Genomic DNA, 18,064 nt, shown 5'->3' on the forward strand with positions numbered 1-18,064 from the left:
ATAACATATAAAATTCTGAAAAATATTCTCAACGTCTCGAATATTTTATTTCTAGTAATACAATATACATGAAAGTAATCTCGCGTGACATTATCAGTGTCTAATGACATCACGCCACGTGTGGATTTATATGAGACGAGCTTTCTCTTGAAATTTTAATGAGTACGAGAAATGAATAAATCACGGTTAGGGTTTATGTACACTGGGCTGAATGTTAAAAGCTGACACGCTCACATTGACGCAGCGTCTCTATAGTGTCTGTGAAAATGCTAAGCAAAAAGCTACGTTACTTACGTCCATCACTAAAATAATGCTATTAATTAAAATAATTAAACTTAAAAATGTTCTTTTTTTATTTTAAAAATCAACTTCATGCTGTATCCCGCACACATCTGGGTAGGCAAAGGGAACCTAGTGTTAAGATATTCCGTTCTCCACTTTTGAGGAGCTTTGCCTCCACACCAGAGTGAAGAAATGAAAATATAAATTTAAATAAATATTTCATTTTCTCGAGTGGAGATCGAACCCACAGCCAGTCACGTTTACAGTCACACACTTGTGCCACGACTGGCCTCAAGTTAATAATAAAAAATACATTTCTATTTTTCATATAATTCTTACATATATATATATTTAAAAAGCTGGAAGCTTAAGAAATATTCACAGTGAAAAATGTTTTTAAATATTTTATACCGCCGTGCTTGGAGATTTAAGACCCGTTTCAATGGTCAGATAAAGACGATGTAACAATCTACCATTCAGCACATAATAACTTTGAAAAGCAAAAATTGATATTCTTGTCGTTTTTTCGCTATAAATGAAAAAAATAAATGAAATGAAACAAAAATAATAAAGAAAAAAAAATAATTTCATTTATTTCATTTATGATAAGTTATGATGATATTTGTATATACATGATCCTACTCTAATGAGAATGATACACTACGATGTTTTTTTTATCATTATGCTTCCCAGGTGAATAAAAAAGGTATTAAGATACGCAATATCTCCAATTAATAAAAACAGAGCAACAACTCTATTTATCTTTTAGAATAAAGAAAATTGACTGACATTGAAAAATTCTTTTGTCTTAAGAAACCTGTCACTCAAAGCTTTTACGTTTCATCTCACGCTGGTTAGCGATCTTTTATCGTGTTATAAAATCATGAAAAAAAAATACAGTCGAATTGATAACCTCCTTTTCTTACAGAAGTCGGTTAAAAAGTACCGACGTAGTACGTACAGCATATACACATTTAGGCTGAGCAAGATAACATTTGTCTATTATAAACCCACCACAACTTACTACTCTAATGGTAGTTCTAAATTCATTTTAATGACACTTTCCTTAGGGTAAAATGAATTCAAATAAATGTCAAGCTAACTTAAAGGTTGTATGAAAGCCTTTTAAGCAGTTTATTCCAGAAATTAATGTTTTTGTGCGCTACTAGTATAGAGTGTTAAAATAATAAAATGTTTGGAACTAGATAATTTACTTATGATTATAATTTAATGTAGAAGTTCTGTAATATATCTAGATATAGATATTATAAATTATTTAGATATATTAAAAATTCACTTAACATACATATATGTATGTAAAGTTATTTTTCTCTTTTATGTCAATGTAAACTATCTAGCAATATTCAACTTCAAGTGTTACTTAATTTTAATTATTTAAATATCAATATTTATAAAGGTTTAATTTAACTTACAATATATATTAATCGTTATTATATCTAAAATTTTGCGTTACAAACAACCAGAATTCAGTATATAAATATTTTATTTTATATAATACAATATTAGAAAAAAGTGTCCTACTGTCTAGATCGTGAAGCTTAACGAGCAATCCTCTGTAGATATTGTTACTTTCAACAGTAAAGCAAAATATTTCCTTCACTCTACATAAATATGTATTTAATTAATTCTATGTAACATTTTGAATACCAATTCATTTAATTAAAAACGTAATGCCAAAATATTCAATTTTATTAAACGAATACTACGTGAATTATATAATTACATTTAAACTGCGTTGCTTAATTTGTCAAAAGACGCCTTTCAGAATTATTGAATTACGTGTATAATATGAAAATTACCAAACAAAGCTTAATTAAAATAAGCGGTTGAGCAGAAAATACAGCCTTATCGGTGATGAATCCGATGATTTCATAATGAGCTTCTACTACCCACACATAGTATATAGTAGGGTGGATACTTAAATGAAATTAAAATTTAATACAGTATAATTTTGTCTTTTGCTGAAGAATTATATTCTGTGAGTTCATAGTAAATATGTTTTTTCAATTTAAAAAACTTAAATGAGACATAAATAAGTTGTAACAAGCGTGTAAGAATTTCAACGTACTCGTACCTCGATAAGAACGTATGTGGCCTAGTGGCCAGAGCCCTTGGACGGTTTCCATGAGGGATCGGGGGACGGGCGTTCAAAATCCGTAACGTACAAAAACTAATTGATATATAGACAAGATAATCATTGCATAGTAAATTCATAATAATATTGTTTTATATATAAGTACTAGCGGCCCGCCCGCGGCTTCGCCTGCGTGAACCATGTTATTATTAATTTCTATCTCCATGAATACCTACGTCCTATAAGTGACGTCCATGCAAAATTTGAGACTCCTAGCATTTGTAGTAACGAAGTTTTATACCAACTTTCAACCCCAAAAACAACCCTTTAGAAGTTGAATATTGCAAATTCCCGTCTTAGCGACCACCTACGTCCTATAAGTAACTCCTATGCAAAATTTCAGTTTCCTAGCACATGTAGTTTCTGAGATTTCGTGATGAGTGAGTGACCTTTCGATTTTATATATATAGATTTCGCTTCTTTATTTTATTTCATTTGGCTTAAAATCTATGAAATAGCGGATTATAGCAGAAAATGCAAAAGTATTTAAATAAATTAGCTATTCCGCTATTTCATATAACACTAGGAATATTGTATGTATAATAATAATAAGGAAAACATCAAAAATATCTTAAATAGATGGATAAAATGATTATTTTAACATATACACTCGAATTTGGCAGACATTCAACTAAACCACAGACCAAACAATCTTCTCTTACATTGAATTCTGTCTTACCTAAATGCATGCAACGAAGCTATTCACCACCACCATTTTAGTATTTCGCATGCAAGCCTTAGATTAAAATATATTTGGAAAGTATAGTGAGAGCAAAAAAATATTGATTTTCGCATTCTATTAATGTATTTACTGTACTTCTTAGTAGAAACTGTTATAGTAGAAATGTTTGCAACAATTTTTACTCTTATTTTTAGATATTAGACAGGATTTACGAATACGTAGAAAATACTAATGACACAATTATTTCTAAAAATATAATGTATATTATAAGTAGCTTATATATCAAAGCTGTATCATTTTTCGTCGAATTTTATTTTAATGTGTATAAAGAGTGCTATTCCTATAATATTGTCATGATTGATAGTCAGGTTGGAAAAGACATTGACACTCCTTGATATGAAAACAAAACATTATTTTTTCTACTTACATAGTCTAAGTCATGAGGCCACGGTGGCGCAATGGGGCAAGCGTGTCAACGTGACGGTTGTGGGTTCGATTCCAACCCTGAGGAAGGAATTTCTTAATATTTTCACTTTCTCGCTCTGATATAAAGATAAAGCGCGGTGATGATGATGATGATGATGATGATGATGATGCCTTTCCTTTTAGAGTGTCTTAATATAAGGTTTCCTCTGCATACTATGTGGGATACAGCGTGAAGCTATTATTTTTAATTTATTTTTATTTAAAAAGTCTAAAATAATTCCTTAAATACGAATAAAACATTGATGTGTATTCCTTTTAATTTATTACTCTGTGCAAGGAATGTAAATACTATTCTATTAAATTAAGTAGTCCGTAATGAAGAGGCTCGGCAGGTATTTTTATGTCTGTAATCTACAAAACGAGGTGTCAGAAGGTGACCCAAGGAATGAGCGGAGGGTCGCGTGCAGCACTTCTGCGTGACCGCCAACCATTGATCACTCTTCTTGAGATACGATGCGAAGGACATTTTTTTTCACACGAACCGCCCTTTAACAACGAAAGTGGTTTTTGTAGGTTTTTGGCATTTCGTCCTTTGTTCGATTGGTGTGTTATTCGATTTTATTCTAATTTAAATGAAGCTTATATAAAAAATTAAGCTTATATGAACAAAAAAAATGAAAAATGTATTATTTAAACGCTACCTTGTGAAGAAATAATAATAGTGTATAAAGCTAAGATAAGAAAAATCGTTGATAAAAAAGTAATTAAATATCCTTTAACTCATAATTTAAAAATAATTAATGGAGATTACAGCTTGTTATTCTTACAGCATATTATTAGTACAATATTTTTACTTAGTTCTTAAGAAATCTTTTCAGGAGTATAATTTATCAAATTGCTCGATCCGCCCACGTTACGTTTCCATCAAATAATGGATATACGAGTACCTACTCATAGTTGCAAATGTTACGAGAATTGCTTGATATAATAAATCAGGGCTGTTCTAATAGAAATAATAAATGCTTTAAAGGTTTTCAAATATGAGTATAACCTATATACTAATATTTCTTCCTAGTTTTTTCCATAAAGCCAGCTTTTTTTATAAAAAAAATAAGCGAAAAGTAGAAAGTGAAGTGTCCTAATACTAGATTCTTTCTGCCTATTATAGTATATTCGAATCGTCTAGCTCTACTATATAAAGGTGCAAGTGTTAACCTGAAAATGGAAGTACATTTTTGTAAATATTAATTTCAAGTAATGAAATATTCATTCCACTCAAACGAGAAAGTAAAGACACTGTAAGCGTTTAGGTGTCGGCAGTCTAAATAGAACCTAGAATGGTACCTAGAATCGATAGAATAGCTCAACGTATCTACTGCATACATATGCAATACAATGCAACTTCTCAACGCTCTCGACAAAGCCATTTACCAAATAACTCGCTATATTCTGCTATAATAGTTAAGGATGTACTACAAGAAATTACTAAACTTGTATTCGTTTTATAACTATTATTGTATAATGTAATAAAACCCAACATGTATACGGTCTTAAATGACTTTGATTTATACGAGAAAAAGAAGGTAGTCAAAATAAAACTTCGAATACAAAACGAAACTGAGCACATATATATTTATTATTAGAAACGGAACTTAACGCCGTATATTCTCTAACAATAACGGACCATATATATTTTACATACTAACATTACCCCTTTTCAACTTTGAACCAACAAATAATTGGTATCTAGGCACGTAGTACGTGCCAACGTGTCAGTACGGCATCGCTAAACATCTAAATATCAATAAATCAGATCGTAAGATAGGATACTATTGTCAACTGAATTATCTGTGTTATTGGATCTTCAGAAATATTCAGTTCTTTGTGTGCTCGCCATATGCGACGAATTACTTTCTTTTGTGAGCGGCTTGCGGGCTTCATATTGTATCTCAAACTGGGAGAGCGAAACATCTCTTACAACGTTCTCGGATATCGACAATTTCTAAAAGCAGCGCTACAACCATATCGTATGAGATTCCATTCAATTAATTTTAACTCGACTTTTGTATGTGGATATGATAGTAATTGATTAAAATATTATAATTATGTCTGTATAGTTTTTTTTACTTAATACTTGACAAAGTTAAACCTTTTCAATTACTGAAATGAATAGAAGTAGTTTATATATTAAACTTCGTTCACATCACATTTTTTTATTTACCTCATTTTTATTGAATAATTGCGGTCAATACATAAATATATCTACTATGCTAATAAATATTTTGCTGAAAATTACACAGTTAATTTAGTCAGATTATGGAGATAACGTAAGTTAAATAAGCTAATATTTATTCAGTACATTATAAACAAAAATGTATATTCTACTCGTATTTCTACTGCCGCTGTTCTATACCAAGCAGTCTGCAGTAGCGGACGCTATAAAATAAGCAGGTATAAATTATAATTTCTCATTAACTTGGCTCATTGTTAATAAATATTACCTTGTTTTCTTTAACAAATTCATTTAAGTTAAAATATTTGTTTATAAAAGAATATAAAACAACTTTCCTCTCGTACTTTTTATCTAATACAATTATAAATTTGAGCCAGAGGCTAACGCAATATTTATAATACTAAAGTAATTAAGAATGTTTCGCTATGTAAAGAATATAAAAGAAAACTTTTCTCGTCCATATAAATGCTTCCCTCACTGGGTTTGTATTGCGTGACAAGGCTCTACTAGGTTGTAATCAGATTATCTAGCCATTTGGCCACCGTACTTCCTTTATCACTGACAGAAAGTACTAAAACCGTGCAAACATCTACGGTCAATCGATTTGGTCACTTCCTACAGTAAAAAGGGAAGCAACAGGGAATAATTTGAATATTTAATTTAGTATGATGCCAAACAACAATGCGAGTAATTTTAGCGTATTTTAATTAGGACTAGCGGTCCGCTCGCGGCTTCGCCTGCTTGAACTACACAATTATTTACTTACTAATTTAAATCACTTTCGTGTTTTAATAGGCTATCATAGCTCAGCGAAGTTCTGACTGTAAACGTTATGATCGTGGGTTCGATCTTCACTCGGATAAAGTAATTATTGCGATTATTTCTCCTCTTTGGTCTCTGTTGTCTCTGCCTACTCTATGCGTGAGAAGACACAAAAACAGTGTGGCACTTTCTTTGACATAAACGGTACTTATTATAAAATTTTAAAATTTACAGGTTCTTTACCAATTTTGCATATTTTGTAAATCTTAGTCATACATTTTAATAATAAAGATATATAATATAACAAAATATATGTATAATTTTAAAGGGCCGATATACATAAGTGCAAGATTGCTGACAAAAGAACCTAAGAGATAGAGCTTCAGCGATTTGTACGAGATGGTCAGGATAAAAATGTGCTTTGTGAACCTTAGAGGGATTTACTCTTTTAACTCGGCGACTCTCTGAGTAATAGAACTTGAAACATCAGATTGAATTTGAAAATAAATCTTGTTATTGTCGAGAGGGAAATCACGAGAGTAGATGGGTATCGTTATTTGGTAGAATATAATATGCTTACATACATATATTATAGATATGAAAGCTTTAATTAAGTTTTATAAAGTATTTTCATAGGGATTATTTTATTTTCAATTTAGGTAGATTTTGTTTATTTTTAGAACAAATCCCGCATACAGCGGTAAGAGCAGGGAAACAGAGAAACACAATGTTAAGACACTCCGTTTCCCCCTTTCCGGACGGACGGACTGATAATTTTAATAATCATTGTTTTTGGTTCAGTCTAGTATTTTAGTCAATTATCTTTCATGTAGGACAGACAGCGATCAAGTTACAATTTTATGATATGTACAATATATACTCCTAGATGTATATCTATGTGTACTCCTAGGTAAATATAATTTGGCTTTGGAATTTTTTTACCTGTAGAGAGCATTTTCGGATTTATTATTCACGTTCGACTTCCTTACTTAACATAAATATACAATGAGATTAGAAAGGAAGTTGTGGAAGATAATAAAATTAGGTAGCAAAGTACTTATTTATCAATATATTAAAAGATTTATCAAGAAAAGAGCAAAAAGTGACGCAGAGTGCGGCTGTCAAGCCGACTGTCAGGTGTGGGTTGGATTCCCACGCGAAGGAATGAAAAATGAAAGGATCTTTACATTTTTAAAGTATCCATGCTTAGGAAAGAAAACATAATACAAAAATTTTAACGTTTGCCTGTGCCTCTTGGAAACCACCCACTAAGCTATACGTTCTCATCAAGCTACGTAGAATTTCTTATACGCAATAATTGTAACAAGAAAATAAATTGTAAAGAAAAAGAAATAGAGGTAAAAGATGGCGTACATTTGTAGAATATATATACAGGGTGTCCCGGGAGTCAACGATAAAACGAAACCAGGTGATAGACCAAGTCGTGACAGTTATGAGAAAAATATAAAAAAAAATCTTTGTCATGTATTTTTCATATTATATTGATTTTAAAAAATATCGCAAAAACCGACACCCTGTGATGGTTTTTCAAGTCCCTGGACTACAAATATTACTCTTTCTTCATTTTTTTTTCTGTAATGTAATCATGAGTAACCCTTCTGTGAATCACAGTTTAAGATTTAAACATACCTGCATCAGTTTTCAATAAAATGTGGTGTTTTTGCCAAACATTAAGTTCAAAATATTTACTACACCCAACTTTAACCGACTGTACTATAAAAAAAATGTACTACACTGTTTTTGCAAGTAACTTTAAAAGTTGGCGCATTTAATCTGGATTCCGAAATGGTACGACACTTGCTGGATCACTTCTTTGTTGAAGAGAGAAAAATCGAAATACACGATAATCGGGATGACGTTCAGCTTTTTGGTATCTTTGCCGATACATTCTAGCTGCAGCATTTGCGTTACATAACCATTGTCCATGAATGAAATGCATATTGGCAATGTGTCAAAGACCGAGTATATCGTCTGCGAGACCCCGGACTCGAGCACTGTCCTTATAAGTCCTGGGTCATCCCCTAAGTTGGAAAAGTTCAGGTACCTTGGATCCGTCATGCACGAGTCTGAAGGCATCGATCACGATCTCTATAAGACGGATAAGAGTTGGACGGTATCCTGCGATCACAGACCACACCAGTCACCTCCCTAAACTAAACACTTAGCCCAGGCAACGCTTATCCGACTTAGGGGCTGGCCCAGGACTTATAAGAACAGTGCTCGAGTCCGGGCTCTCGCAGGCCATATACTCAGTCTTTGACACGTTGCTAATATGCATTTCATTCATGGAGAATGGTTATGTAACGCAAATGCTGCAGCTAGAATGTATCGGAAAAGATACCAAAAAGCTGAACGTCATCCCGATTATCGTGTATTTCGATTTTTCTCTCTTCAACAAAGAAGTGATCCAGCAAGTGTCGTACCATTTCGGAATTCAGATTAAATGCGCCAACTTTTAAAGTTACTTGCAAAAACAGTGTAGTACATTTTTTTTATAGTACAGTCGGTTAAAGTTGGGTGTAGTAAATATTTTGAACTTAATGTTTGGCAAAAACACCACATTTTATTGAAAACTGATGCAGGTATGTTTAAATCTTAAACTGTAATTCACAGAAGGGTTACTCATGATTACATTACAGAAAAAAAAATGAAGAAAGAGTAATATTTGTAGTCCTGGGACTTGAAAAACCATCACAGGATGTCGGTTTTTGCGATATTTTTTAAAATCAATATAATATGAAAAATACATGACAAAGATTTTTTTTTATATTTTTCTCATAACTGTCACAACTTGGTCTATCACCTGGTTTCGTTTTATCGTTGACTCCTGGGACACCCTGTATATGTTCTTCTAAAAATAAAGAACAACCGAGGCCTCCGTGCCACAGTGGCACAAGGGTGTGACTGTAACGCGACGGTTGTGGGTTCGCTCCCCACTCGAGGAAACGAAATATTTACTTAAATTTATATTTCCGTTTCTTCGCTCTGGTATCGAGGCAAAAACGCGGCGGTGAGTTCCGCCACTCAACACGCAATACCTTCAGAATTCGGCAGAAAGTGGGGAACAAAGTGTCTTGACACTTCGGTCTGCCTATCCTGATGCAGCGTGAAGCTAATTTTAGCTAATCTATATATATAAAAGGACTTGTCCTCGCTGACTGAGGTAAGACGCACGCACAGCCGTACCCGCTGATGATAGAAACGTTAAATTTGGACAAAAGTTTACTTAAGTAATCTGGACATCCACTAAGAAGGGATTTTGAAAAATTTTAACCCTAAAGGGGTGAAATAGGGGTTCAAAGTTTGTATGGGAAAATTCTTAAATCGCCACCGATTTTTATAAAATTTGATATTTAGACTCTTAAAAATATTTCATTGAACACATGTTTCATGGGTTATTAGAATTCACCCTTAAATACGCAAGCGAAGCTGCGCGCGTCCGCTAGTAATATATATTTTGTTCAAAATTTTATTTCAGACATAACGGAAAAGTGTTTAGTAAAGAACTTCGATATAATCTAAAATGTGTATTCCTAATAGAGTCCACTCAATGCGGCTATTAACTCTATAATTGCTACACAAAGCGCTTCATGCTATGTAAAGTGGTACATATTATCTTGGATCTAATTACAAATTAGTATTACCTATATCCCAGAATCGAAATTGAAATTTAATTTGCAATTTAAATTAACATAAATACAATCGAGGTTACTTATAATTGAATTAGACTTTACCTACTGTACCTAGTATTTTTTAAGGTTTACGCTCTACCCTCATATTCCTTCATATAGGCGGAGTAAGTTCTGCTATAATGTTGTGTGTTAAGACACTCTGTTCCAAATTTTCCGGCCAATTTATCACTTTGCCTTGTTTCCAGAGCGAGAAAATGAAAATATTATTTCCCTCGAGTGGGAATCGAACCCAAACCTCACGCGCTTACAGTTAGGCCCTGTGCCGCTGCGTCCCGAAGGTCACTTCTATTAATAAAATACTTATCAGTAGACATTGTAGACACAATAAGCAAAGGACGAAAGGTATGTGACTGATTTCAAGGTTATTGATTCTACTACATAAATATTTAATAAGTACCATTAATGATTATAGTACGATGTACATCGATTTATAGGAAAAATACATACCTCATGTAAGATCAGATAAATAATCTCGAGGCCGAGGGTACAAGCGTGCAACTGTAAGCTCGTTTGTGGGTTCGATTGACATTTGGGGGAATGAAGCATTTAATATTCTCAGCTTTAACTGAGCGAATAAATGAAAATATTGGCATGGAATGGAATGTTGTAACACTAGGTTCCTAGGTTCCCTCTACTTACCCTGTATTTTGTTATAATCAGCCAAGCTGTATGACAAAAAATAATGTCAATAATGTCAATAAAAAAGTAAAAAAAAAATTTTAAGTTAAACGGTTTTATATTGCAGATAAATGTACTAAAAGCTAAAAAATAATTTCATAGAAATTATGATTACTAAAATTTAATCGTGGGGCACGTCCAATATCTACAATTGAAAGACATAGCGTGAGACTTCACCCACCTAGTGGTAAGTAGCAAGTGTCCCCACGATTTTATTTTAGTAATCATAATTTCTATGAAATTATTTTTTAGCTTTTAGTACATTTATCTGCAATATAAAACCGTTTAACTTAAAATTTTTTTTTTACTTTTTTATTTTTAAGTTTTTAGTTTTTATTTCTCATGCTATTCAATTCGTTGAAATGAGGCTCGATGTCTCATTATTGCAAGGTTAATGGAGAATGTTACGAACGACCCCCCCAGAGGTCCAATAGAGGGACAAGGCTATGTACAACAAGATGTGCCTGAATCTTGAGGGGAAAACGCTAACGACATATCATTTTTATCCACCTAGTGCCATACAGTTCTCGGCGCGCTTTTACCTTTTACCTTGGGTGGTACCCCTAGCGACGTATCATTTTTAGGCACCCTATAGCCACACAGTCCTCGACAGGATACCAGATCTTGACTTAGGTGGGAGATTCATATTGTAATTAATGGTTTAAGACATTTATTTCTCATAAGAATAAATTCACTTACATGAGACAGTAGTACAATAATAATTTGACGGGTACATTGCGCTAAGTTAGTAAATTATGCTTTTACAAATAAAATGTAGGGTAGTTATTATAACATAGCAAAGGAATAAGATCCGCTGGAAGTGCCGCTTAGTAATCATTGTATTAGTGTGAAGATATTTTATTTACTCGTTTTACATTATTCACATATATTATTTAGGGTTTTTATTTTAGTATTCTTTATGTTTATATTACTATTTATGTTCTTACTTTTTAAATTTTATTTTATTATTATTATTAATATATATATATTTTTTAAATATATATATATATTATTGTATTAACTTGTAATATATTATTTTAAGCTAAGTGTATTTTATTTTTTATTTTTTTTTTATAATGCGAGAAATGTTGTCATTATGTTAAGGAATATGTATAGGCATTACATTTTTTACGTAATTTTTAAGAAGTCTTTTAAATTTAGACGTTGATTTTGATTCTTTAATATCCTTTGGTAGTTTATTATATAAATAGGCACCTTCAAACATTATATTCTTTTTGCCATAATTAGTTCGCGGTTTGTGAAGTTTGATGTCGTTAGCATTTCTTAGTCTGATTTTTTGTATACTTTGTTTTTTTGTAAATGTAATGTTTGTATGTATGTCTTTGCTTAATATTTTACGTACTAAAAGACAGCTGTTATATACATAGGTTTGATAAATATTTAGGAGCCCTGTTTCATTATATATTTTTTTAGTTGAAGTACGGAAATCATATTTGAATAGGACTTTTAATAATTTGTTTTGTGCTGTTTGTAACACGTCTAAGTTGCACTTCGCAGCCGAACCCCATACCTCAATCAAATAATCAATATGTGGCTTAATAAGGGAGTTATATGTGATATAAAGTACTTTGCGTGGTAAACAGCGCACAATGTTTCTAATAACTCCCATTAAAGATGTTAGTTTAGATTTGATTTTATAAATATGTGGTTTCCATGTCATTCTGCTATCAAGAATCAATCCTAAATATTTTTCTTGATCCACTTGTGTGATTGCTTCGTTATTGATGTGCAGCACTATTTTGTGGGATATCTTCTTATTCTTTGCAGCAAAAATGATGTAGTTTGATTTATGCGTTAACTGTGAGCAAATTGGATTGTAATTGTGTATAGTATACTGTATTATACTTACCAAGCCCTTTATTTTGATACCCATATTGATGGGATTGAAAACTACATTATCCGCCATTTTGTAGCAGTGGCCATCTTTGATTTTGATTTTGTATAGTGCACTGAATTCTACTTGACAAGCCCTTTCATTTGATACCCATATTGATGGGATCGAAAAAACTAACTTGTCCGCCATCTTGTAGCGGCGGCCATCTTGGATTTTGATTTTGTATAGTCCACTGAATTCTGCTTGACAAGCCCTTTCATTTGATACCCGTATTGATAGGATTGAAAAAAACTAACTTGTCCGCCATCTTATAGTGGCGGCCATCTTGGATTTTGATTTTATATAGTCCACTGAATTCTACTTGATAAGCCCTTTCATTTGATATCCATATTGATGGGATTGAAAAAAACTAAGTTGTCCGCCATCTTGTAGCGGCGGCCATCTTGGATTCACAATAATATTGAATATGGATAATTGTATTGTCACCAGAATCAAAGGCGTATACCAAATTTCAGATCAATCGGTTAACGGGAAGAGGGTTAAATTTCAATTACTAAATTTGACCCAAACAAACAAATAAATAAACAAACGGGATGAGCTAAATAAAACCGTTTAAAAAAGGACACTAGAGTAAGCTAGTCTATTAGGGATTTTCTCGTGTATAAAATATATACAGACAGCGCTATGTGCGTTGTATGTACTTATATGTATGAAGATAGGTATAGCTGGAGCTACGAAAGGATTATTTGGCGAGTGGTTTTATTGGATTACTGCCAAGTTTTCTTACGTGCCCTGGGAAAGTAATTAATTTGGTAATATAATTCATTATCATTTAATCTGCGATTAAAGTACTTTTTATAATTAGTATTTAATTATGTATTTACTTATTTCATATTACTTTTGTCATATTAAATAAATAATTTAAATATACGAGTATATGGAAAGAAAGAAACTGTTATTGATGATATAATAATAAATTTAAAAAAATAGCCATCCGAATATATTATTATGATATCAAGTTCATATCGCTACATTTCATTGTGATAATGCATCTGATTATGGTCGTATGATGCAGCAAATGGTGGAACCCTGCCAACCCCGTGCTAATGTTAAAAATTAAAGGAAAAATCGCACTATAGGTACCTATGTATCCTACAAACTTACCATCTCTGGGAACCTTTGTGCCAAAACGTGCCAAATATCATGTTTTAGTTGATATTTTAAGAATATTTTCGGTGTCTTTTCAGAAAGATAACAGATATTTTCACCTTTTTCAAAGAATTTGATATTATTCTTTCTAATGTTTACTTATTAGCCGTGCTACGATTACATTTCTTTGTTATGAAATGCCTAATTATATTACATTGTTATAATAAAATTGATGTGTAGTCAATATAAATATTATATTTTTTAAAATAAACAAAATATTTAGAAATGTATTAAAATATTGAACGTAGCGGGACTCTAACCTGTTCTTCTTATACTCCTGAACGGACTCTAAGAGGCGCAGGTTTCGCCTATAATAAACCATACATAAAAATATTGATTTACGGACCGTGAATTCGAAGACTTAATTTCACTTATTAATATTACATGTTTTTTTGGCAAACTCTACAAATAATAAGCAAAAAACAAATATTCCAATTATATTAAATAAAAGACTCAATTATTATTATTAGATAATTAAATAATAATTTACTTATTATCTTATAAATATCTGCTTTAACGTGTCCTATTGCCTTTTGAACGGCAGTATGGCGAGAGTATTACTGAGATTTAATTGGTAGTGGCGCAACACGAACTGCGATTTAATAACTAGGGACACGCAAAAGGGCGTAGCGTCCTTTTGAGTAATTTACATGAATTTTAAACAAATATACGAATATAACTACTACATATATGCATTTAAAAATATTCTGTCAACATAAAACGTTATTTTTTTTTATTACAGTACTTGGTTAATTAAGATCTTATTTAGTTGAAATCAAGGTATAACATAAACGATATTATTAATTTTCCTTTTATAGCTGATTAAAAAAAAATAGTTTTATAAAAATATTTTTTCCTTAAAATCTTATTAAAATACGAAATTTCATAATAAAAATAGTGTACTTATTTTATTATATGAGTATATACGCAATTTCCTCAATGCCAGCAACAAATGCTTAAAATATATTTATTTCACCTTTACGGTACGGTACGTAAAATGGGGTCTTATGATCCGTCTCCTATAACATAACGCCTTAAAAATGGGCAGGAAGACATACCTGCGTTCAAGATAGAAAAGTATTTAATTTCACATACAACTTTTTTAATAATAAATATAAATATTAAATAAAGAGATTTTAAAAAAGCACGACACTGAAATTATTACTTTTTCTATATTTAAGAGGCAGAAGCATTTTCTTTATTAAGTGACATTTCTTTTCTATGAAATTTAATCAATTTAAGCTTCCTGTATAACATTTCATATTGGAATAATATTGTTGACAAAACCTACAGAATACACAGTAGGTACGAGCGATGTTTTCTTTATCATACCACATTTAAGTAATGATTTACTTATTAAACAAATTCTATTTTTATCTTTAAGTATAATATAATTAGTTATAATATGATAAATATATTAAATGATAGTAAGTCCTCCTGACTTCTTGGTTCTAGACTTAATGAACCCACGCTTTGTGTTTACATTAAAAAATGCTAATGTTTCAGTGTTTTTTACACTTGATAAACATGTGTTAAGGCCAGTCGTAGCGCGAGGCCATAAGCGTGTGACTGTAAACACCACAGGTTGTGGGTTCGATTCCCATTCGAGGAAATAAAATATTTAATATTTTCATTTCTTATCTCCAGTGTCTAAAGAAGTAATAAAAAAATAAACATAATTAGTTCTATATAAATTTCTATGTTTTCATAATTTAGAACCTAATCTTCTAGATAGAAAAATATGACTGACCTAACCGTAAATAAGCTAATAGTCATACAATCTGTCACGCAATGTAACACGGACAAGTCACTTTGAAGGGACGGTTTTGTTGACGAAACTTGTTATTACTTGTTCTAACTGGTCCTACCCTGTATTTTACTACTTTGTTAAAGTGTGACATGTATAATTAGACGGCAAATGTCAAAGTTTATTTATACAAAGGATAAAGTACATTTTGTATAAAAAGTTCAAAACAGTATAAATATAATGTCAAAAAAGACTTTATAAATATTTTTTGTATGAAAAGTATTTTTATATTTAGTGAAATAACTATTATCGTTCTTGAAATAGTCTTGTTTATTTTAGATTTTCCAGAAATAAAAGCTTTTATATTTTATATAAAAATATGATTTTTCTTTTGTAATTGTATATTATATGGATTTTTTATTATTATTATACGATGGATGGATGTGAATTGTTATCGAATACAGAAAAAAGATTTGAAGAATTTTATGTTATTACAATCTTATTTCATAGAAACTACATACACTTTGTTAGATAAATCCGAGCGCATTTTTTATTAAAAAAATGAAAGTCTTTTATCAAGCGTTATCTTGATAAATAAAGCTTTGTTCACTGGCAGGATAACTACGCCTTTTTATTAGAAAACAGAAACATTTTCCACATAAACTTTTTAATAGAAAGCAACAGCGGGTTGGGATTGGACCCAGATATATTTGATGTAAGTAATAAAGAAGCGAAATTATACGTTTTACGTCAAAAAGTCTACGAAAACGATGTTGCGTGCGTCGCGTTATAAATATTTAGTAACAAAAATAAAAAATATCATATAAACATTAATTTGTGTAACGTTCTTGTATTTCTCGTGTTTTACATTAAAAAAATCATTTGATCCTCATGATACACTGATATCTCATGGTATATTGGTATTTTTTTAATATTAGAGCACTTCAAAAATAAATAACATTTATTAATAATATTAATGTTGAAACCACGCATCCGTTGAATGAAACAACTGAATAAACACATTTCGTTGGTTTGTTTGAGCTTGTTTATCCAAATAGATATTTATTGAATTGTATCAGAAAAGATTTTCTCTTTATTAATACAATACAAATAATTACTTTTTAAATATATTATATAAATATTTAATTTACTTTTTAAAGTTAAAAGCACTATTTTGTTTGACACGTATTAAAAGATTCGATAAATGTCTGGAAATAGTGCGGAAAGTTAAGATCGGAGTACCTTAACACCAGCTTATTTGTGAAAAATTGTCGGGATATGTAAAAATTAAAGCGGATTTGAATAACGTAAAGTCCACATAAAGGACGTTGGGGGCAGCATTAATTCTAGTTGTATTAAATAATAGGTTTATATTCTTATTCTCAATTCGCAATAAACAGTCTGCCTATTTCTTAAAACTCGATCTTTTCAGAGAATTGAAAATAGAAATTTGGCACAAAAGTATTATCCTAGAAATTAATATAAATTCATAAATTGATGTAGCTTCAAATAAATAATTCATAAGCAAACTAGGTATGTCTGTGAAACAAAATGATTTCGGCGAATTTGAATTAAATTTGTAAATTAATATATAGTATTTTTAAGAACGAAGATTTCTAATGTTTTTTTTATAATTTCAAATCAAACGTTAATTAATTATTGTAAATCATTTGACTTAAAATTTATATATACAACGCTGAAAAATGGCTGGCAGTTAGTAATAAAGATGTAGATTAATATCACAATATTTTTACTAAAGAGTCTCAATGATTGCGTGACTTAAGGCAGTTTAATCACGTTTAAGTTGAATGTAGCTTATTTTATACAATAATATTTTAGCGTGGGTTAACGTTCCCCAAAATGGTATATGATTTTAGCATACACTTCAAGCTTTTGATGTATTAACTGTTGTTTATAGTCAATTTTTTTTAAATTACTTTGATAAGAAATTAAAAGGGAGTAAAAATGTTTAACATATTTAGTAAGAGAGGAACGCCAAATAGTTTGTCGTATCCCGGTCATTTATTATACTTTTTCGGTACTGCAGAGAAGACCTATCCATTTTCGTGCTGTCGTTAAGAATTTGTGCGCGTACATATATTTCGCTGATTCATGTTCATATAATATGTAGTTACAGATTTTCTATACGTATAAAGAAAGGTATTGCAGGCTAATATTACAAGAAAAGTTTTGTACGGAAAATGCTAACTTCTATACTTTTAAACTTACCTAATTTTAAATATTAAATATTTCTCTCTGACTTAACTTTCGTTAAATAGATCCAAGTGCAACTTTACTTTGCTCTGTTGAATGAATTATAGT

Source organism: Heliconius melpomene, chromosome 13 (assembly GCF_056956725.1).
Source record: "Heliconius melpomene rosina isolate 202511_hmr_F chromosome 13, ASM5695672v1, whole genome shotgun sequence".
Classification (NCBI taxonomy): Eukaryota; Metazoa; Arthropoda; class Insecta; order Lepidoptera; family Nymphalidae; genus Heliconius; species Heliconius melpomene.